The 21,999-nt window shown below is 39.5% G+C and overlaps 1 protein-coding gene across 1 annotated transcript in view; it reads right to left on the minus strand.

Moving 5' to 3' along the window:
* Positions 1-424, minus strand: part of RPS6KA3 (ribosomal protein S6 kinase A3) — a 114,777-nt gene extending 114,353 nt beyond the window's left edge. Inside the window, exon 1 of the mRNA XM_021715164.1 lies at positions 77-424. The gene's annotated coding sequence lies outside the window, so the exon portion shown is untranslated. The remainder of the gene's footprint in view (positions 1-76) is intronic.
* Positions 425-21,999: the final 21,575 nt, after the last annotated feature.

The raw sequence follows: 21,999 nt of genomic DNA on the forward strand, positions 1-21,999 counted from the left end.
CGCGCCCGCTCCCAGCAGAACAGCGACCGCCGCGCGCTCCCCCACTTCCGCTCACAACATGGCGCCTAAGCGATACCTGTCTCTCAGAGCGAGGCTCGGCCGCCGCCGCCACCGCCGCGCGCACCCAGGGGCTGGGCTAGCAGAAGACACGCCCCCGGCCGCCGCGCTCCGCTCCACCCTCTTCCCACCCCTCCTTCTGCGCCCCTGCCTCGGCTTCTGGGCCTCGCCTACTTTCGGGAAGGGCGAACCCAAGAGATCTGGGGGCGTCGGCAGAGGGCGGGGTAAGAAATGGGAAAGGTTGGGAGCCTTAAATTGCCATGGGTCCACGCAGGCCGGAGGCTCCTTGGGAATGAGCGAGAGCAGTGGACCCTGCCCAGCTGAGAAGGAAGATGGGCAAGGTACCGGGGGCGCAGCCCCATGCCAAAGGCCCGGGGAAGGGGCGTGAAGTCTTTTCGGCCTGTCTCCTCCCCGGTGCGTGAGGGCGCGCCTAGTCTACGGGCACACCTGTAATGGCCAGGACCCTCCCTCTCCAGGGTCACACGCTGGGAATTCACCTGCCCCCTTCTTCCCCCGACGGAGACGCGGGAGGCTTCGTGCTTGGGAGCCCCCTTGGTGGCTCGGCTCCGGGGGTTTGATTCAAGGCTCTCCAAGTTGACGCTCTTGTGTTAATTTTTTAATATATATTTAGGATTCAATCGTCTTGCATGAATCGTGCCCCGCTCCAAATTCCCCTCCTCGAGTGCGCAGAGCTCCCAGCCTTCAGCCCCGACTCGTGAAACTCTCCACTCTCTGCTACCTAAATCTTCAAAAGGAGAAAACAGGGAGGTTCCTTAAGGCTGTCCCTCTCGGCAAGGTTGGGGAGTTATTTAAAAATATCTTGTAGGCAGGAGCGCGGGGTTTCTGCTCCTCTGTTGACTTTAAATAAGAGATTAGATTTAAAAATCGGGCTGGCCGTGGGCGGAGGAGGAGGAGAGAGGGAGGGGAGGGGTTCTGACTCCTCCTCCTGCCCAAGATGGGGAAGCCCTAGGTTAAGGAAACCCAATCCCCTGACGGTGATGGAGCCCCAGAGGACAAGGAGAGCTTAGGGGGAAAGGCCTGGGCGTCTGGAGTTCATCCCAAAAGGACTCGACCTCGCGTTCACCGCGCCAAGTGCCGGTGCGCGTTAAGTGCGCCCGGGCAGAAATGTGTAAAAGTCGCAGGGCTGAGTGGAAAGCTACTGCAGCCCCTGGCTAACCGCCCTGCAAAGGGAAGGGAAAAAGCAAAAGGAAATCTCAGGGTTGGCCTGTCCCTTCAGTCCCTCAGGCCGTGGCGCAGGCAACCCGGTCCTCCCACGCCCTGCGACCACAACGCGTCCCCTGCTGCGCTCTCAGTGCACGCCTATTAACAGTTCCTTTCATCCTTCCAGGACCCAGACACCTGGAGAGTCCTCGCCTGCCTCCCTAATGCAGGTGTGAGGATGAGATTAGAGCCCCTCACCCAGCCGGTCAGGTTTGCGCGGGCGGTGCTAGGTTTCTTGCTGGGCCTTAGAGAAGCAGGTGCCTTCTCTTTCTGCTGCCTTCGCCAGCGCGCCCCTTGGCACAGGCTCCAGGCAGGGGAAGCCTTGTAGCCATCTGGAGAGGCTCCAACAGTTTAGGCAGCCCTAAGAGGCGGCCGGAAATCCTCACTGCGCGCCCTCTCCCGCAGCCTTGGACTCAGGGGGACAGCTCAAGTTGGGCAACATCTGGGCAGGCTCAGCCGTGGTCTGGGGGAGGGGGGAAGTGGGGCTACTTGGCTCCTACCTTTGTCACTTCCCCAACATGCTTGATTCAGGTGCTGTAAATCCAACCTGGACTCAGCTAATTTGCCAGTACCTTCTCTGTGCTGAAGTTTGAAGATAGAGTTGTGTATTATTTTTCAATTATGTACAAAATGCTTATTTTTTTTTCATTTACATTGCAGAGACACATCACCACTCTTTGTAGCGAAAAGAAGTTTGTTGATTTGGTTGGTTTAAGGTAAATTAGCCCTCCCCCCATTAATTATTCCAGTTAACATTCTTGCTGTAGTAAAAACGTACATAAAGACAATTGTTATGTCTAACAACGTCCAGCGCTAATTTCTCCATGCAAAGGATGAACTAACCTTTTAAAAATAAAGCAACTGATATGCCATTTTTAGTATCAATGTTTATTTATTTCTATTTACCTTGAGAACCAGAGGAATAACTTTTAAAACAAAGTTAACTGATCTGTGAAATTAATCTGAGCAGTGGTCACATTGCAGTGAATTAAGCATTAAATGAACTGTTAATAATGGGTTAAAGTACCATTGCCACAGATGTCTTGCACATAGGATCAGTTTGGTAAGTATTTGTGAATTGATTTAGAAAAACACTATTCTTCTTTTTGCCCCCAAAGAAAATGAAATAATTTTTTTTTTTTTGGTTAAAAATAGGCTTTAAAAAAAAATTAAATCCAAGTGCAATGCAGTGCTCTTTTGGGTTGGGAGAATTTGGGAAAATCAAATGAGGCTGGAAGATTTTTTGCAGGTGGCAGCAAACGGAGTTATTTGAACATAGAGGCTGATATTGCCCTGGGAACGATTACTTTTTCACCTTGTTTAACAAAGGAGAGCTTTAAGTGTAGTTATTCAAAGAATAGCTGCCTTAGCTCTCCAGCCCTCTGCAGTCACACAATATGGTAGCTACTAGTCACACAAAGAATGATGTTGGTTGGTCAAAATTGAGATGTGCTGTAAATGTAAGTTCATGCCAGATTTCAAAGACGTAGTTTAAAAAAAGGAATGCAATGTATCTCATTAATGATTTTACATTGACTACATGTTGAGATATTTTCAGTATATTGGGTTAAATAAAATATTTCATTAAAATTTATTTTACCTTAAAATTTTTTTATGTAGTTGCTATAAATGCATACTTACAAATGTGACTTACTTGTCAAGACTCATGCTATAGTTCTATTGGACAGTACTGCTTTAGTACTTTCTCTTAACATTGAGCTTTTTATGTATTCCTACAAGTCTCACAAATGTTAAGTGATATTTTCAGATTCCGGTGTCTTTTTGGCCTCCTCAGCACAAAATCAGCAGAAAGGACTGATTCAGTTACCTACTGATCTGCTCCCCTCCAACAAACCTCTCAGTCAGAACCAAAATATTGGGAAGTTATTACTTGAAACTACAGTAGATGGAAACAGCAAACCTCAGTAGAAAATCTGAACTAGGTTTCCAAGAAGTCATTCCTAATGTATGACAGGACAACTAGATTTAACCTCCACTGCCCCCAACAATTTCCTGCTATAATTATAACCTTTGTATATACAAGTTTAAATGGGCATTTATTTAACAAAATAACATTTGTTCAAAAATGGAGTTATATCAGTCTGGAAAAGTTGCAAGATGACTAACTATGGCTCGTGGTGGAATCTCTACCTCATATACATCCAAAATTCACAGTTCTATACATATAGATTTGTCACTACCATAGAAAACCCATAAAGTATAATCATCATCACCTCTAGAAAAAAGATTTTTCCTTTTACATTATCAGAACCACACTTATTTTTCACAAAAAAAGGAAAAGTAATCACTAGAGACTATTTAACTATTTCCAGAGAGAAAGAAAGATACAATTTAGGCTCAAAGTTTATCTTACTTAATGTATTTATCTTAAGACAATTTAGGCTCAAATTTTATCTTAATATATTTATCTTACTTAAGACAATAATTTAACAAAATACATGGTGACACATCTTTCCTGTGTGAATTTTTCTTTTTTCTTTGACATTTCTCAGATAATTATTAAGAATATTTTCCTGATTAACACATATCTTAAGAAAGAACAACCATTTCTATGTCAATTTGGACATTTTATTTGAGAAAATTCAAATTTTGGAAAATGTAAAAATCATCTCTAGGTTCCCCTCCAGATATAAAATTCAAAGATTTTAGAGCTACATATGATGAAGGACATTACTGAAATCTATAAGGAACTAAGGTGAGGACATTCTATGAGACAAATACATGAAATGTTTTCTTTAACATTCTTTTCAGTAAGGCAGGATGGAGTCATGATAAGAGCAGAGACAGGCCTGTGTCCAAATTCCAGGTTTCTTTATCTCTCTAAGCTTCAACTTTGCTTAGAATGGGGACTGGCATATAGTATCTGTTCAACAAATATTTGCAGAATAAACTTTGCTTTCTTCATCTGAAAATAGGGATAATAATACTCACCTTGTACGATTGGTGGGAAGATTAAATGGCGATACCGTCTGTAAAGCATTAAGCATAGTGCCTACCACACAGGAAGCTTTCAATAAATGAAGCTATTGTTATCAGCTTCAGAAAGGGAGTATTCCTGCATACATAATGTAATTCAAATACCTCACTCTGGAAAGTTATCTCTTTCCATTTGTTATGTGAGCATTTTACTGTTGTATGATTTATTTCTTTAGGGCACTGTTGTATCACAGAAAATGATACTGTGAGTAACTTCCTGTGGAATTCAAATAAAAGAGCATGGAGAGTAACTCACTTTTCTGTTTTTTGAGCTACATATGTTGAAATGCAAATGATTACAGGTCAGTTGCCTCATAGGCTATGATCAAAACCTTGTTTATGTAATGCTTAAAAGAAATTAACAAATGTATGATTCAAAGTTAACATTACCTGACTCATAGAGAGGATGGGAGGAACAGGGAAGTATGGAGGAGAGGCCTGTGTCAGACATGCTTTAATGTTTTCTTCTTTTATTGGTTTCCAAAATGTTTAATCCTTAGAGGTGTCATTTTGTTTCAGAGTCGTTTGAAGGGAAAGAATTATGGGGCTTTGATATTTGACAAGGAACTGAGAAGCCATTCTCAGAGCTTTAATAAGCTACTGTTTTCCTTTGGTTTTCACTTTACTAGAATAGAAAAGACCCTCTAAATCTCCTCTTTTATAAACATTAATTCATAAGAGGGAGATAATACTTTATAATTTCATTTTCAAACTCATTAAAAACGGTTGCTTTAACATTAAGCAAAAATCGCAATACAAAGTATTCCTTCAGAGGATAAACATTCCTGTTTTATAACTATCAATTTACTTTGGTTGGTTAGATCAATTTTTTTCAGTCCACAAACCATGTTGAAACAAAAACTCAAGGACCACCAGTTCCTACTCACCACCATGGGGGAAAACAAAACAAAACAAATTTTATGGAATTATTGCTTTAGAACATGGGTGTTATTGTGGTTATGTTTTTTAAATGTTGTATTTGTGCTTTTGAATGTAGATTTGAATCTGAAACCAGAAAAGATACTTTTAAAAAATTCTGACTTTTTTTTAGTGACTTGTATTTAAGACTAGCCCACAGCCAGACCTCAGCTGGAAGTGACTTTGGGGAACATTATGGAATTAAATGGAACTCTATTTCTCGACCACCAACTGAATCCCAGATCTCTATGCTTGGAAAATCTGCAGCTATAATCACAAAAATTGTGTGACTGAGGCAGTGTCAAATCAGATCCATTGCTGGAAAAGCTGTTCATGGATTAATAATGTCATATTTGTAGATGAAGTACATTTTCATCAAACAACATATCGATTATGATTTCAGTAGCTTATTTTCAAGTCATATTCTTGGTAACTAGTAAAATAAAAGTAAATAGCTAAGTGATTCAAATATTAAAAATTTTCTTTTTAAAAAAGAAGTCTGAATTGAAATACTTACAACTGCCTACAAAACAAGGCATGAATTCTACAGATTAAATGACTTTATTTAAATTTTAAGAAACCTCACCTACTACAACTATGCAAATAGTGAGTTTATGCTTAAGCAAAAATAAGCCAATTGGAAGTGGCATTGGCAGTTTTGGAAATTTTTACCGTCTCATGATGGTGATGGTGATAGTAACAGCAAGATATTTATTGAGTACTTACTATGTGGCAGGCACTATTATAAGTGTTTCACATGTAATTTAACCATAATTAAAATCCTAAGAATACTAAATGCAGAGGGTGCCATTTTAAGAAAGGGAAAAAACGATTAAAATTGTAATATTCAATGTATACTGATAACAAAAGATGAATTCAAGTCATGTCTTACTTCTGCAATTACAAGAGGTACTCAGAATGGTTACCATCAGTGTCCAGACACTTCTGATCACAGCAAGCATCTCTTAAAATGTGTATACTTTTTTTTTTTTGGCATCCCTGGTATGTATGAAAAGCAGAAAACAGCTATTGAGTACTTGCAAGCTGTTAAGTGGTTTACATACATCATCTTGTTTTACTCAAACAATAGGTAATGTTAGCAAAAGCTAGTGTTTCATTTTCATAAAAAATAAATATTTTTCACTATAACTAATTCTTTCAAAAATGTCAGGAAGGTGCATGAAAAAAGTACCATAAAATACTAGATAAATATTTAAAAGACTATATTTATAAAATATATTGATATGTCACATTACTCTCTTATTCTTTATTTTATTTAGTTTTGGTGGACGCAATAAGATTCTGTGAAATTTTATTTTGAAAAAGATGAAAATACGTTTCCATTTCTTCAGAGAGCAAAGTAAGACTTTCAAAAGGGTGTTAAAGTAAATATTTTCAAATGAAAATTTTATTTTTCACAGTTTATCATGGGTCTTTGGACCACTGTTATGGGTTGAATTATGTCCCCCCCTAAAAAAGGTATGTTGAAATCCTAATCTTCAGCACCTTAGAATGTGACCTTCTTTGGAAGTAAGTTTGTTGCAGATGTGCGTAGTTAAAATGAGGTCATACTTGAGCAGGATGGGCCCACAATCTGATATGACTTGTATCCTTATTGGAAGATGGCCAGGTGAATACAGAGACACAGGGAGAATGCCATGTAAAGATGAAAGATTGGAATAATGCATTTACAAGCCACAGAATACCAAAGATTACTGACAAACCACCAGAAGCAAGGAAGTGTCAAGGAGCAAGGAAAAGGCAAGGAAGGATTCTACTTAGAGTCTCCGTGGGAGCATGGCCCTGCCAACACCTTGATTTTGGACTTCTAGTCTCTAGAACTCTGAGACAATAAATTTCTGTTTTTTACACCACCCCTTTTGTGGCACTTTGTTATGGTAGCCCTAGGAAATTGATAGAACCATTGGGAAGTTTTTTGCTTATACACTTGTAAAGCATTTTTCATTTCTGAAAATACTATATCTACTATTAAGGATTCCCTAAAATAGTAGGTATATCTCTGTAAGCAATAGGGAAAAAATAACAATAGAGAGGAATGTAAAATATGTTTAAAAATGGATTAGGAATAGAGTTTCAGTTTTAATTTCTTCAGGTTAAACACTTAATGCCAACAAAACAATCCCTGATTCTTCTTTATAGATCTTCAGAATTCAGACGACACCATGTGAGCAATTTTCCCTTAGTATAGTGTAGTATGCATACACTATTATTTATTTGACCAAAGTGAAAAAATTTATACTGTAGCTTCTTAAATCTTTTCTTCTCTCTGGAGAGTCCGTGTTTAAGTAGATTTAGTTTTTCATTTAGAAACCATCTCCTCTCTACTTCTCTTTCTGTATTTTTCAGGGTGTTTTGTGGCATCACCAATCTATTTTGTTTACAAAGTTAGAAATACAGGGTCCATCATGTCACCCTACCCTCCTTCATCTCCCCTTCTCCTCCCACTTCCCACATTACTTGACAGCTAGATTTTGCTGAATCTACTTCCTAATATGGATTCTGTTAAACTCTGTCCCACTCCACTGCTCCTGCCATAGTTTAAGCCCTCACCATCTCTGGCCTGAATTATGACAGCTTCCTTCAGAGCCTTCCTGACTTTCACCCATTCTTCACACTAGGGCCAAAGGGTGCATCCTAAAATGAAAATCTGATCTTGTTCATCTACTTAAAACTCAAATGGCTAACCAAAACTCAGGATAAAAATCCAGCAACTTTGCCTAGATGCAAGATGCCTGCCCTTTTTTTTCTCGCCTGTTAAGGGTAATTAAAAATAATTAAGGATTTATCTTGCCTTTTCTTATATAAACTGTATTTCAGGCAACCATATAACATTAGTTGATGAAAGATTAATTTTTACAGATGAATTCTGGCCTAAAAATGTAAAAGGAACGATAAACTTAGAAAAGCACCACTTTGAAACCCATAATAAAATAATTGATTCAGGTACCAATCACAAGTGAATAAAGCCATTAGATGAAAGGTGGGTGAGGAACTTGAAATTGGAAGGATCAAGCTATCATCACTCAAACACACTGATCAATATTAGCATCATAATGTGAGATACTACAAGCCTCTTATGTCATGCAGTAAGAAGTATATAGTACAAGCTATGTGCATAGTACTACCTATGAAGTATTGTTTCCAAACACCTAAGCTAATTCAATGAAGTCTCTAGTGCTTCACCGTCCAATATGGTAGACATTTGTCATATGTGATTGTTTAAATTCAAATTAAGATCAAATCTAAATGAAAAATTGTTCCTCAGTTGTACTACCATATTTCAAGTATCATTTTTCACCTGTGACTAGCAGCTATGGTATCAGACAGTGCACTTTATAGAACATTTTCACATGGCAGAGAGTTCCATTGGACAGTACTGTTCTACAGCAAACTTGCATTTTGGGGGGAAAAATGGCAAGAGAAAGAAGTGACACACAAGGAAGCAAATAGACAAACAGGGAATGTGATATATTCTTTAAGTTTAGCTGACGTGGTTTCTACAAGTCAATGGAATGAATGAAAACAAGGAGGGATAATTCTTTAAATTAAAAGAGACAACCAGATATAATTTGTGGACCTTGTTTTTATCCTGATTTGAGCAAACTAATTGTAAATACATTTTTGGGACAATCACGAAAATCTGATCATGGACAGAATTTTGGTTATTTTTAAATGTCACTGCAATTTGGTATCCCATTCGGCTCTTGGCCTCGGCCCGTTTCCCTGACTTTAACATCTGAGGCAGCCTCAAGTGAGGAATTTTCCAGGTCTGACCACAAGACATCCTGAATACAATGCGTGAGCAAGCAAGGAGCAAGGCAGAGCCGGGCAAATGTGGGCATCTAGAATGGCAGAAGGGTTGTCCCTTCCTTGGCAGCAAAAGAACAGCCCACAGCAAATAAATCCCTGAGTGTGGCAGAACTTTAGAACTACTCTAGGAGAGTATCACTCTCCCAGGAACATCTGCCTTCTGGGAGCAAGATGAGGCTATGGATCTGTGAAGGCTTGAAGGCAGACCATGTCATTAATAGGGGATTATCAATTTGATTTGAAGTTGAGACCAGAATTGAGGTCTAGGATCAGGAGATGGGACTGACAAAAACAAGAAAAGAAGGTGGATCTGGGATTGGAATTTCCACGGGGATATTATCAGCCTGGAAAATAGGAGAAATCATGTGAACCCTAGGCATAACAGAGCCAGATGGCAAATGGCTCTCCTCTTTTCTCCACTGAAGAAAGGCTAAATTCTGGAATTTTTATCTGAAAGAGGTAGAGAAAAAGAAGAGTAGAGCACTGTTTTCAAACTCCACTTGCTAGACTGGTTTCCATTAGTTCCAGACTAGGCAAATGTATTTCCTTTTGTTCTCTTTTTCCTGTTCACCCCCAAATATGGGTCATGTCTAAAGTTCTATCTTTTATGATAGTTTATTTTTAATTGTGGTAACAAATACATAACATAAAATCTGCCATCTTAACCATTTTAAAGTGCATAATTCAGAAGTGTTCGGTACATTCACATTGTGGCACAACCAATCTCTAGAATTTTTTCATCTTGCAAAACAAAAACCCTGTACCCCCTTAAATAACAACTCCCCATATCCTTCTCTCCTCAACCCCTGGTAACCACCATTCTACCTTTCATCTCTATGAGTTTGACTGTTCTAGATGTCTCAGATAAATGGAATCATACAGTATTTGTCTTTTTGTGAATGGCTTCTTGCACTTAGCATAACATCCTCAAGGTTCTTCCATGTTGTAGCATGATTTCCTTCCTTTTTAAGACTGAATAATATTCCATTGCATGTTGTGACATAATAAGAAGTATATGTTTGGTCTCTGCCCCCAGTTCCTGACACAGAGCATCTAAAACCCTTGTAATTTCCTGAACGACAGGGGTGCTAGGAGCATTGTTTGTTCTAATATTTTGTCTTTGACCTGGTTCCTGACACAGAGCTCCTAAAACCCTTATAATTTACTGAGTGATAGGAGTGTCTTATGTTCTGATGAGGTGACTGTGAGCTTCTAGATGGGGTATGGCTACTAGAAAGACTGAGCATGATTAGAAGCTTGGAACTTTCAGCTCCCCTCAACCCACATCCTCCAGGGAAGAAAGAGAGACTGGAGACCAAGTTAATAGTAAGATTATGCCTAGGTGATGAAGCCTCCACTTAAAAAAATCCCTAAACTATGGGGTTTGGGGAACTTCCAGGTTGCTAATACATTCTCATATCAGGAAAGTGGTGCACTCCAACTCCATGGTGACAGAAGCTCCTGCACATAGGACCCTTCTGGACGTCACTCTACGTACCTCTTCATCTGGTTTTTCATCTTTATCCTTTGTAATATACTTTGAAACAAACTGGGTGTATATACCACACTTTGTTTATCCATTCATCTGTCAATGGATACTTGGGTTGCTTCCACCTCTTGGATATTGTAAATAATTCTGCTGTGTACATGGGTGTATAAATCCAAAGTTCTATCCCTCAGTATGTGGTAGATTGCAAAATGGTCACAAATTATCCCCCTTCCTTTATCTATGCCCTTTTGCAAAGTGACTTTAGAGTTTGTCTAATCAAACTATGGAGTTTATTTTCCTGCTATCTGAATTTGAGACCACCTGATTGATGACTAGCTTTGGCCAATAGAATGTGATAGAAGCAATGTGGTACTGGTTCCAAGACAGCCTCAAAAGGTCTTGCATACTTCTGTTTCCTCTCTTGGAATTCTTATAAACCAACCCAGATTAGACTATTAAAGGATGAGACGCCATCTTAGATGAGGGCTGAAAGATATGAGAGTGTCCAGTCAAGACTGGCAAAATTGACCTGACAGATGACTGCAGATGTATGAGTGAGCCCATAAGAGACAAGTGCAAACATTCAGATGAACCCAGCCCAAATTGCCAACCTGCAGAATTATGCGCCAGATAAATAATTATTGCCTTATGCATCTGTGATTTGCTACGTGGCAACAGGTAATGAAAACATATTATTTCTCTTTTAACAGTATACAGTCTTCTTTGGAAATTTAGTATAATTTTATAATTTTTTTTTAGTCAGAGTCTTACTGTTACCCAGACTGGAGAGCAGCAGTATGATCACAGATCACCATAGCCTCAACCTCCTGGGCTCAGGTGATCCTTCCTCCCCAGCCTCCCAAGCATCTGGGACTACAGGCATGTGCCACCACACCTTGTAGAAACAAGGTTTTGCTATGTTCCCCAGGCTGGTCTTGAATTCCTGGGCTCAAACAATCCTCCCACCTTGGCCTCCCAAAGTGCTGGTATTATAGGCATGACCCACCGCACCCAGCCTAATGATCACTTCTACATTGAAAGACCCCAATTTACCCTCAGTCTTGGGTATAATCTTTCTCACAGCTCATTTTGAATTTGGAACTCTATATTAGATACTCCATCTGGATATCATATTAAGACTTCAAGTTCAGTATTTCCAAAACTGAATTTGTCATCCTACATCCAAGTCTTGTGTTCTCCATCGATGTTTCTATTTCTATTAATGGTACTACCATTCTTTCAGTCAACCATACTTGAAACCTCAGTGTCATCTCTGGTTTCTCTTCTCCCCACAGTTAGATGCTGTCTTTCAGAGTATCTTTTTGCAAACTTTCCTCTCTTTGTATCTGTAGAACTACTGACCTATTAACAGCATCCTTACTGTTTTCCCACCTCTGGCCTTTGTATCCTCAAATTAATCTCATTCACTGATTAAAAATTCATTTTTCTAAGATGCAGAATGATGAATTTACTCCTCAGCTTTATTCACTCCAAACACATTTTCCTTTTGTCTGCTTATTCCAACATCTGGTGCATCTCCATTGATTTTCTCTGTTGATTCTCTCTTCTTTTGAGCGTGGGTTATCTTCATCCATTTCTTCATACGTCTAACAATTTTGAATTATATCCTAGATATTGTACATGACATGTTTTAGGAATTCTCTTCTGTTCCTCCAAAATATTGGTCTTTTCGTTTGTATTTGCAGGCAGTGAACTCAGCTGAGATCAAATTCCAAACTCTGTGTCCCCTATGGTGGGCAGCAGTTGAATTCTTATTCCAATTATTTTTTTAGCCTTAGCTGGGCTTGGAGTCTCCATGTGTATTTCTAGGATCAGCCAGAGATTTAGACAAAGTTTAAACACAGCATTTAAACTACTCCCTTTTTGGCTCTTCCCTTTCAGTAATGTTCACCCCTTCCCAAAACTCTGTCCTCTGTTTCTTTAAGCCAATAAGACTGGTGATTTTAGCTACTGTGCTGAGTGAAAACTGGGACTTGCCTTCAGGCAAAAAGTTGTAAGATAAATATGGGAAACTCACAAATATCTGGTGCTTCACTTCATGTATTGACCCCCTCCAGTATTTGCTTGCTTTTGTTTGTTCTTCAGTACCTTTAAGTAGGGCTTAAAAACACCCCCCCCAACATTTATAGTTATCTAGAGAAGACTGATCACATATAGGAGCTACTCATACCTTATCAGAAGCAGAGCCACTCCATGTATTTAAAACCTTCCATGATTCTCCACTGAAGTCTGTGAACCAAATCTAGGACTTGGTATCTATTATGGGCTCTTCCTAAGTAGATTGCCCATGCTTCCTCACTTTCCTGTCTCCAAGTTTTTGTTCATTCTGTCTCTTCTTGTTAAATGCTCTCTCTATCTCTGTCTATTAAAATACCCATCTTTCAAGTACTCCAGGGCTTGTTCCTCATTGTCTCCCCTACCAACATTTCCTTTTTTAAAAATTTTTAATTTTAAAGATGTGGGGTACAATTCAGGGTTAGGTATACAAATGTTCATTATGTAGGTACTCTTGTTAATGAGGTGTGCCCCCTCTCACCTGGCAGTTTCCCACTACTGCCAATCCCTTTCTTATAGTATTATGATAATTGCTCAAGGTCCACTATTGATCTTATCCAGGCCCATGGCGATAAACACTACCTATTTGTCAATGATTCACAAACATACATCCGCAGCCCTATGCCCCCCATTGAGCTCCAGTTTTGTATTTGTAACTGTCAACTTGATATCTCCACTTGAATGTCCAACAAGTATCTCAAACTTAACATGGTCAAATCAGAATTCCTGTTTATCTCTCCCCTCAAATTCACTCTCTGTGTAGGCCTTCTCAATTCCAGTAAATGTCACTGCCATTCATAAGCCAAAAGCCTAGGATTCAACTAAATTCCTGTACTCCCCTAAAAACTGACATGCAGTCCAAAGGAAGTCCTTTTGGCTCTCTTCACAATAGATCTCGAATCTATCCACTTTTCTCTAGTCCCTCAGCTGCCATCAGAATTTAAGTCACCATGATCTTTCACCAGGACTTTTTCAGTAGCCTCCTAAGAGGTGTTTCTGCTCCCACTCCTACCTCCCTACAAACCAGCAACTACAGTGATCTTTTAAAAATGAAAACTAGATCATGTTGCCCTCCTGCCCAACTCTTCAGTGGCTTTCCAAAGCACTTAGAGTAACATCCAAGATTCTTCCTATGCCTCTGTGGTTTTACATGATGTGAACTGTATCTTTGACTTCATCTTCCATCATGCTCCCCCTTTCTCATTACACTCTGCCCACATTGACCCTATTTCTGTTTGATTTTGCCAAGCTCTTTTCCTTTCCCTGGAACACTCTATCTCCAACTCTTTATCTGCCCATTGTCTGTTTTTCTTATTGGATTGCACTTTCTGTGAGGACAGGAGCATTTTCAGTAAATTTTTCTTGAAAGAAAGAATGAATTTAACATTAATACGCTTTCTCCACAAAGCCTTTCCTGTACCTCTCTGATGGAAATATACTCTCATTCTTCTTGAATTTTATGTCCATGTCTCTTAGCATTTACCACTCTCTGTCTCATGTTATAGTCATTTGTGTATGTGTTTTATCTTCCCAGATTAACTATGACATCAGAATGGACAAAAGCCCTGCCTGATTCATGTAAGCATTCCTCACATGGTCTACTACAGGGCTTTGCACGGAGCAATGCTGATAAATGTTGAGTGAGTGAATAAATAACAAAGTCAATATTTATTTCTATTGAAGGAGAGTATTAGTAACACTAAAAGCAGTGCCAAAAACGATCTCAGTTAGATTATTACTAAATTCCTTTGGAATTAATGAAACATAATTTACTCACTTGTCTATATTATAAAATGTTTTCTAAATGGTTCTTAATGTTTTACAGCTTCATTAGAAATGGTGGAAACTACTGAAGTATTCTGATTGAGGTACATTTGAACAACACTCCATGAAATGTTCGTGTAAACAATATATCTAAATGTTATAAAAACATACCAATGAGTCATGACTAATTCAGCTAGTAGAATTCTATGGGTATATTCTATATAATGGATAGGTAGCAATTATGGGTTCATACTCATAAAGTTTGGATGGTGAGTTTTATCAAAATGTATTTAAATATAATTCTAGTCCCTGAAATGGACAAGTTTTCACTTCAACTATACAAATCTCAGAAGTGAACCTTAAGTAGACTTCCTTTTATAATATCATCTTCCTCCTTGGCTTCACTTTACTTATTCTCTCTAGTTTTCCAGCTCTCTCTGCTGAACTATGCTTTTTCCTGGTACTATTTCAAGCTTCTACTCAGTATCTAAACTCATTTTCCAAACTCATTAATGTAATAACAGCTTCATCTTAGAGAGACATACTCTTTAATATATTTTTCCTCCAACAGAACTATTCACAAGTTTTATTACTATAGTTTGTTGGTCATTTTTAGTTTTTTTTACTTGTCATATTAACCCCTTGTATAACAAGATAAATGTTTTAGATTGTGAATTACTTATTTTGGGTGACCATTTATTTCTATTTTCTCTTCTTTTGTATTTTGCATGTATTCTGTTATATTTTGCACAAGTTTAACCCAAAAGATTTTAATAAACTGAAAAGAGAAATTGAAGCACAGCCAACATGGAAAAATATGATTGAAAACTATGTGACCAAGGTAAATTAAATGCAAAGTTAAGATGCTTCTAATCTTGAACTGCAAAAGACATTGCTCATAAGTGACAGTGTGGAACAAAGTGTTAAATAATTCAAGACCACTGATGTCATTGTTATCTGTACAAATACATTTGACTGAAGATGAATAATCTTTTTTCTCTTTAGGTTACTTTGTAGGAAAGGATTTTCTCTTCTCATATAAAATTTTGATTCTATTTATCTTTTTATCTCAGTGGTTAAGCTGAGATGTAAAATGTAAAATGAAGTTAAAATATTGTCCTTTCATATTTATACCAAGAGAATCTTCTCAGTTAGGTTGTTTGTGAATGCAAAGGGTTGAATGCCCAACTTAAGGAATAGGGCATTTGTTTTCTCTCTTCTTTCTTTCTTTTCCTTCTCCTCCTCTTCCTCCTTTTTTTTTTGATTTGGGATCGTATTCTGTTGCCAGGTTGGAGTTCAGGGGCATAATCATGACTCACTACAGCCTTGTTCTCCTGGGTTCAGGTGATCCTTCCACCTCAGCCTCCTGAGTAACTGGGACTACATATACGCACCACCATGCCCAGCTAATTTGTTGTAGAGATCAGGTCTCACTATGTTGCCTAGGCTGGTCTTGAACTCCTGGGCTCAAGCAGTCCTCTCACCTTGGCCTCACAGAGTGGGATTACAGGTGTGAGCCACTGTGCCTGTCCTGTTTTCTAATATAACAAAAGGACTAGGGTTAGGGTGATTGCAAAGTTAGTTAACTCAGTGACTTCACAATGTAATTGAGAGCTCAGATTCTTTCCATATTTTTTTTTCTGTCATTCTCAGATAATTTGTTTGGTCCTCTGGCTCATCCCATCATGGCTGCAAGATGTACATAATAGTTCCAATTGTCATATATGGACAAAATAGTAGCCCAAGAAAGAGTAGAGGCATTTCTCTTCTCTTGTGAGACCTATGAAGAGAAAATCCCTCTTACAACCTGCATATTTCTTCTCATTCTCCACGGCCAGGATGTGGTTACGTGCCCATGCACTAGCTGCAGTATGTATTGTTTGTGGCCTGTGTAGTCCTCTGTGGCTTCACCTCCTACCACTCTTTTCCTTGCTGTCTCTACTTCAGCCACACTTTCATTCTTGCTGTTCTTTCAAAGGCCATGCATATACTATTTCCAGTGTTTGGACAGCGCTTCCTTCAGATATCTACATAACTCACTTCCTCATTTCCTTCAGGTGACATAGACGCAGAGACCACTCTATCCAAAGTAGCAGCCCTCACCTCCATCCCCTATTGTTCTCTATCTCCCTTCCCTGCTTTAATTTTCTTTTCTTTCTTTCTTTCTTCCTTCCTTTCTTTCTTTTTTTGAATTGGAGTCTAGGCTGGAGTGCAGTGGGGAATTGCTGGGTCATATGGAAGGTCAATTTCTAGTTCTTTCAGAAATCTCCACACTGTCTTCCAAAGAGGTTGCACTAGTTTGCGTTTCCACTAGCAGTGCAGAAGCATTCCTTTTTCTCCACATTCTTGCCAGCATCTGCTGTTGTTTGTTTTATTAATGATGGCCATTCTTACTGGGATTAGGTGGCATCTCAATGTGGTTTTGATTTGCATTTCTCTGATGATGAGTAAGGCTGAGCACTTTTTCATGTGTCTGTTATCTTCTTCTGAGAAGTGTCTATTCATGTCTTTTGCCCACTTTTTTTTTTTTGTTTTGAGTTGGAGTCTTACTCTGTTGCCCAGATTGGAGTGCAGTGGCATGCTCCCAGTCACTGCAGCCTTGACTTGCTGGGCTCTGGCGACCCTTCTGTCTCAGCCTTCCAAGTAGCTGGAACTACAGGTGCATGCTACCTTGCCCAGCTAATTTATTATTTATTATAGAGACGAGGTCTTGCCAAGTTGCCCTGGCTGGTCTCGAACCCGTGGGCTCAGGCAATCCACTCACCTCGGCCTCCCAAAGTGCTGGGATTACAGGCTGAGCCACCGAGTCTGGCCTCTTTGTCTTTTCTTTTCTTTTTTCTTTTTTTTTTAGCAACAAGGATTTATTATTTGTTCACACACACAAACCTAGACACAAAGTGAAAAACATCCTCAAGTTTCCACATGCATGGATATGTACATGAGTGCACAGGTATGTCTGCAATCATCAGACAAATAAAAACTCTGGCATATGAACTCACATAGAACTCCATTTAGCGACGGATCAACTTAGATTGCACAATCCTTTTTTAAAATAAGAGACACAAAAAGTCCCCAGCATCCAAAGGGATAAGGGATAGAGATACAAGAATATCCACTCTCAGTCAAAAAATTGCCCCATATGATAAAAAGGGTCTGAAAGCTTATAAAACATCTAAGGGCTTAATAAAAGATGTTAAGCATTTTGGACATTAACCATTGTGCATATTCAGAAACAGGATACCAAATAAACAGTGCTCTATCGAGGCCTCCTTCTCTGGGCTCCTAGCTCAAGAGAGATGCACCCCAGATGTCCAATAGGCAGTGAGATAGAGCTGATTGGCTTGGGGCAGAGAGGAGCTGGGAGGTTGGAGTTCTTTATCTCCAGTAAGAGCTGTAGACAGAACGGAAGAGGCCAGAGTCAGGTTATATCCATGTTCCCTCTCAGCTCTCTCCTTTTAAAAAATATCCCGCCCAACCCAAGATTTGTCACCTATATTATCACACAGACCTCCTCCTCTCTGATTTCCCCATCTCCAGTCTTGCCTTTCCAATCCCTCCATCACAGCCCCCACATCGTGTGTGTGTGTGTGTGTGTGTGTGTGTGTGTGTGTGTGTGTGTGAGAGAGAGAGAGAGAGAGAGAGAGAGAGAGAGAGAGAGAGAGAGAGAAAATCCCAGGGTCTCTGATACTTCTCCCTAGGTCAGAAGAAGCATCCCTGGCTCCTCACCACTCACAGTTGCTGGTCTAGCCTCCTAAGTGTAACCTGCCAGATCTCTGTGATTGAGGGGGAGGAGAAAGAGAGAGAGAGAGAGAGAGAGAGAGAGAGGATAAAGAGAGCATGTCTCTGTGACTAAACTGTAAGTTTCACTGGAACAAAGTTAAGTTTCTTTTGTTCATTGCTGTACCTCCAGTTCATACAACAATGCCAGCTACATGACAGGTACTCAACAAATGTTTGTTGATGAATAAATTAATGAAGTTGTACTCTATGAACAATGAAAAGATGGGGACAGACAATTCCTTTTTGGGTGGACAATAAGTAATGTTGGCCACAGGAAAAGTGCCAATAAGAGCACCTATGCTGAACACAGGCCAGCTGGTAAGAGAAGGAAGACAGAGTGCTTGCAAGGTAAGTGGGGGAGAGAAAGGGCTACAGAGCCATGACCCAGCTCTACTAGGTGGCAACCTCCTGCTGTGGTTGACAACTTCCCACAGTGTCTAGCATAATCTTAGGCACCAAGTCTATTGTAAATGCATAGAATCGATTCTATTTGGTTTTGTGAATTGTCCCCTCAGAAGCTCTAGAAAATGGTTATATCAGAATGCGCTTTCCATTGAAAGACCTGTCATGGAGACCACTCCATTCTCCAGCTACATAGACTCAGCAGTTCCTGAGAATCCCTTCCATTTGCATGATGGTTGCATTAGTTTCCTAAAGCTGGCATAACCACGTACCACAAACGAAGTGGCTTAAAACAGTGGACATTTATTCCCCTACACTTCTGTTAACCAGAAGTCCAAAGTCAGGTGTCAGCAGGGTTGGTTCCTTCTAGAGACTCTCAGGGAGGATCTGTTCCATGACTCTCTCCTTGCTTCTGGTGGTTGCTGGCAATACATGGTGTTCCTTGGCCTGCAGATGCACACCTCCAATCTCTGCCTCTGTATTCACATGGTGTTCTCCCCAGTGTCTCTGTGTCTTTACATGGCCATCGTATAAGAATGCATGCTATTTGATTAGGGTCCACTATGATCCAGAATAACCTCTTTTTAACTGGTTACATCTGCAAAGACCCTATTTCCAAATAAGGTCACATTCTTAGGGTCTGAGTAGACATGAATTTGTGGGAGGGACACTATTCAACCCAATACAGAAGTTGAAGGCGTTCTGGACTTATCTGACCCTTGGCAACCTAATGGGAAAGAAAAAATTGTTCTTGAAGGAAAGCCAATTGCCTGTCTGAAGGCAAGTGATATGAAGAACATTGTATTAAATTCTTTCATTATTAAAAATTATACTCCCATAAGTTTTTAACACATTCTTCTACATACAATTCTATGAAACTGTTTTATTTCTGAAGGGCTCCTTTCTGTTCCCTGAATACATTGTAGATATTGAGCAATTCTCTGTATAATGCTCATGTACATATGTGTATACATGTATGAAACTCTACATAAATACTGTAGGTGGAAGGCAGTTTACTTCACCGTGAATGATTAATGGCAAATATACATTTGTTGAGGTTTCAAGAAAATTATATTAAAATAAAGCAAAAACAGAAATAGCAAATCATGACGGGCACAGTAGCTCATGCCTGTAATACCAGCACTTTGAGAGGCCAAGGCAGGAGAATTGCTTGAGCCTAAGAGTTCAAGACCAGCCTGGGCAACATAGCAAACTTTGTCTCTACAAATAAAAAATCATAAAATTTAGCTGTGCGTGGTGGCATGTGTTTATAGTCTCAGCTACATGAGACACTGAGGCCAAAGGATTGCCTGAGCCCAGGCAGTCAAGATTGTGGTGAGCTGCCCTGGGCACAAAGTGAGACCCTGACTGAAAAAAAGAAAAAGAAAAAGAAAGAAAGAAAGAAAGAGAAAAAGAAAAAAGAAATAGCAAATCCTGATGGGATATTATTTAATAAAGGATTATCAATACAATATAATTTCCTCAAGTATGTCCAAAAAGTCAATTATAACGTTCTTGATTCCATCCCTCTCAAGGCTTCTGCCTCCCATTAATATAAATGCATTCATACATTTCGCTGCTTCTATTCTTCTACTACTTTTTAGATGTTCAAATGAACACACATTTTATTTTATTTTATTTTATTTTATTTTGAGATGGAGTCTCACTCTGTTGCCCAGACTGGAGTGCACGGGCTGCTCCCGGCCACCACAGCCTCGACCTGCTGGGCTCCGGCGACCCTTCCACCTCAGCCTTCCAAGTAGCTGGAACTGCAGGTGTGTGCTACCATGCCTGTCTAATTTTTTGATTTATTGTAGAGATGAGGGCTCACCAAGTTACCCAGGCGGGTCTCGAACCCGCGGACTCAGGCAATCCACTCACCTCAGCCTCCCAAGGCACGGGATTACAGGCTGAGCCACCGAGCCCGGCTTGAACACACGTTTTAAAATGCTGGACTCTCAGGGTTAAAACTGGTCAGTAATTTATCAAAGTTCCATGGTAAATTGGTGAACTCAGACCAAATCCCAGCATTGAAAGAAGGAGGAAAGGAGATAAGGAAGCAAAGAACTAGTTAATGCCCCAGAAAATTCCCTTTTGATTCTTGTGACAAAATATGGGTAATAAATATCAAGTCTTTTTTACATCCAGAGAATCTAGAAGAACTGGCAGATAAATCATCACACAAAAAAGCACCCTGTTCTTTTTCTTTTGTAGCAATTATCATATTTATTTATGATCTTCATTTTAAAGTAAGTCTAACGAGAAATGGGACTAAACCTATCTTACTTCCTTTTTGTATCCTCAGAGCCTGGCCCACTGACTGGCAAAAGGGAAATAATAAAATATTTGTTGAAGTGAATTGAAATAGAATGGGTCTTAACTCCTTACGGATATGAATAACTCCACTGATAAATATTGAATGAGATTTCCTGGCACCCTATTAGAAGCATTGATTCTTTTAGACCATGTATGTGTCTGACACTTCAAGGTGCTCCTAATAGCCATTCTCCTCACTTTTAGTTCAGAAGATGGCCACCCAAAATGAACATGACATTTCTAAGTTTACCTTGCAATTTGGTGTGGCCAATAGGGTATTGGCAGAAATGATGCTTGGCAGTTTCCAGGAACCTTCCTTAAAAGACAGGTGGTGTGTGCCCTTTGCCTCTCATCTTATTTTCTTTTTCTCCATTTTGCTGTTTAAAGTATGGATGTGATAGTGAGATCTAACCACCATTTTAGATCATGAGAATAAGGGCTACATCCTAGGGATGTAAGGAGCTTGAGTTCTTGAGCACTTTTTGAAACAGAGTTGCTATATCAGTCCTGGATTGCTTACGTCTCAATTTTTATGTGAGAAAGAAATTGGTTTTCATGTTGTTCAAGCCACAAATTACTTTGAGTCTTTGTTATTTGCTACCAACTCTAATACTACTGATGAATAAAAATCAGATGGAAGATGGCTCAAGAAGCTTATGTAGTTCACTGCTGTCATTTGACAGTTGATGACCAGAGATGTTAAATAATATACCAAGATCGCAAAAGAAGAATGGAGGTAAGGCCATGTCTAAAATCCTGTTCACTTCAGATCTTCCTTTCCTATTCCATGCTGCCTAATTAATGATATACAGCTATCAGAACTGTTTATAACCCTATTCCTACTTTTCATTGACACTAGTTACAACATTACAGGTATCACCAGTCACAAGTAAACAATCTTTTAGTGAGTTGACTTGAATGTTTGGTGAAAAAGGAGGTGTTTTTATATTATTTGTTAATCCTTTAACTGCATGCTTGAAAATAACAGAATTTTGTCTCTGTTTATGAGGATATTAAATTGGCCTAATACAGCTGGATTATAAGATAATGTTTCACTAATTGGTGTAGCCACATATAATATGACCTACTTTAACTTGGATATTCTTTAGACATAAGTTTAGGCTGTTGCAGAAAAACATAGCTCCTTA

The sequence above is a fragment of the Carlito syrichta genome, unplaced genomic scaffold (assembly GCF_000164805.1).
Source record: "Carlito syrichta isolate Samal-C Ts95f unplaced genomic scaffold, Tarsius_syrichta-2.0.1 Scaffold306767, whole genome shotgun sequence".
Lineage (NCBI taxonomy): Eukaryota > Metazoa > Chordata > Mammalia > Primates > Tarsiidae > Carlito > Carlito syrichta.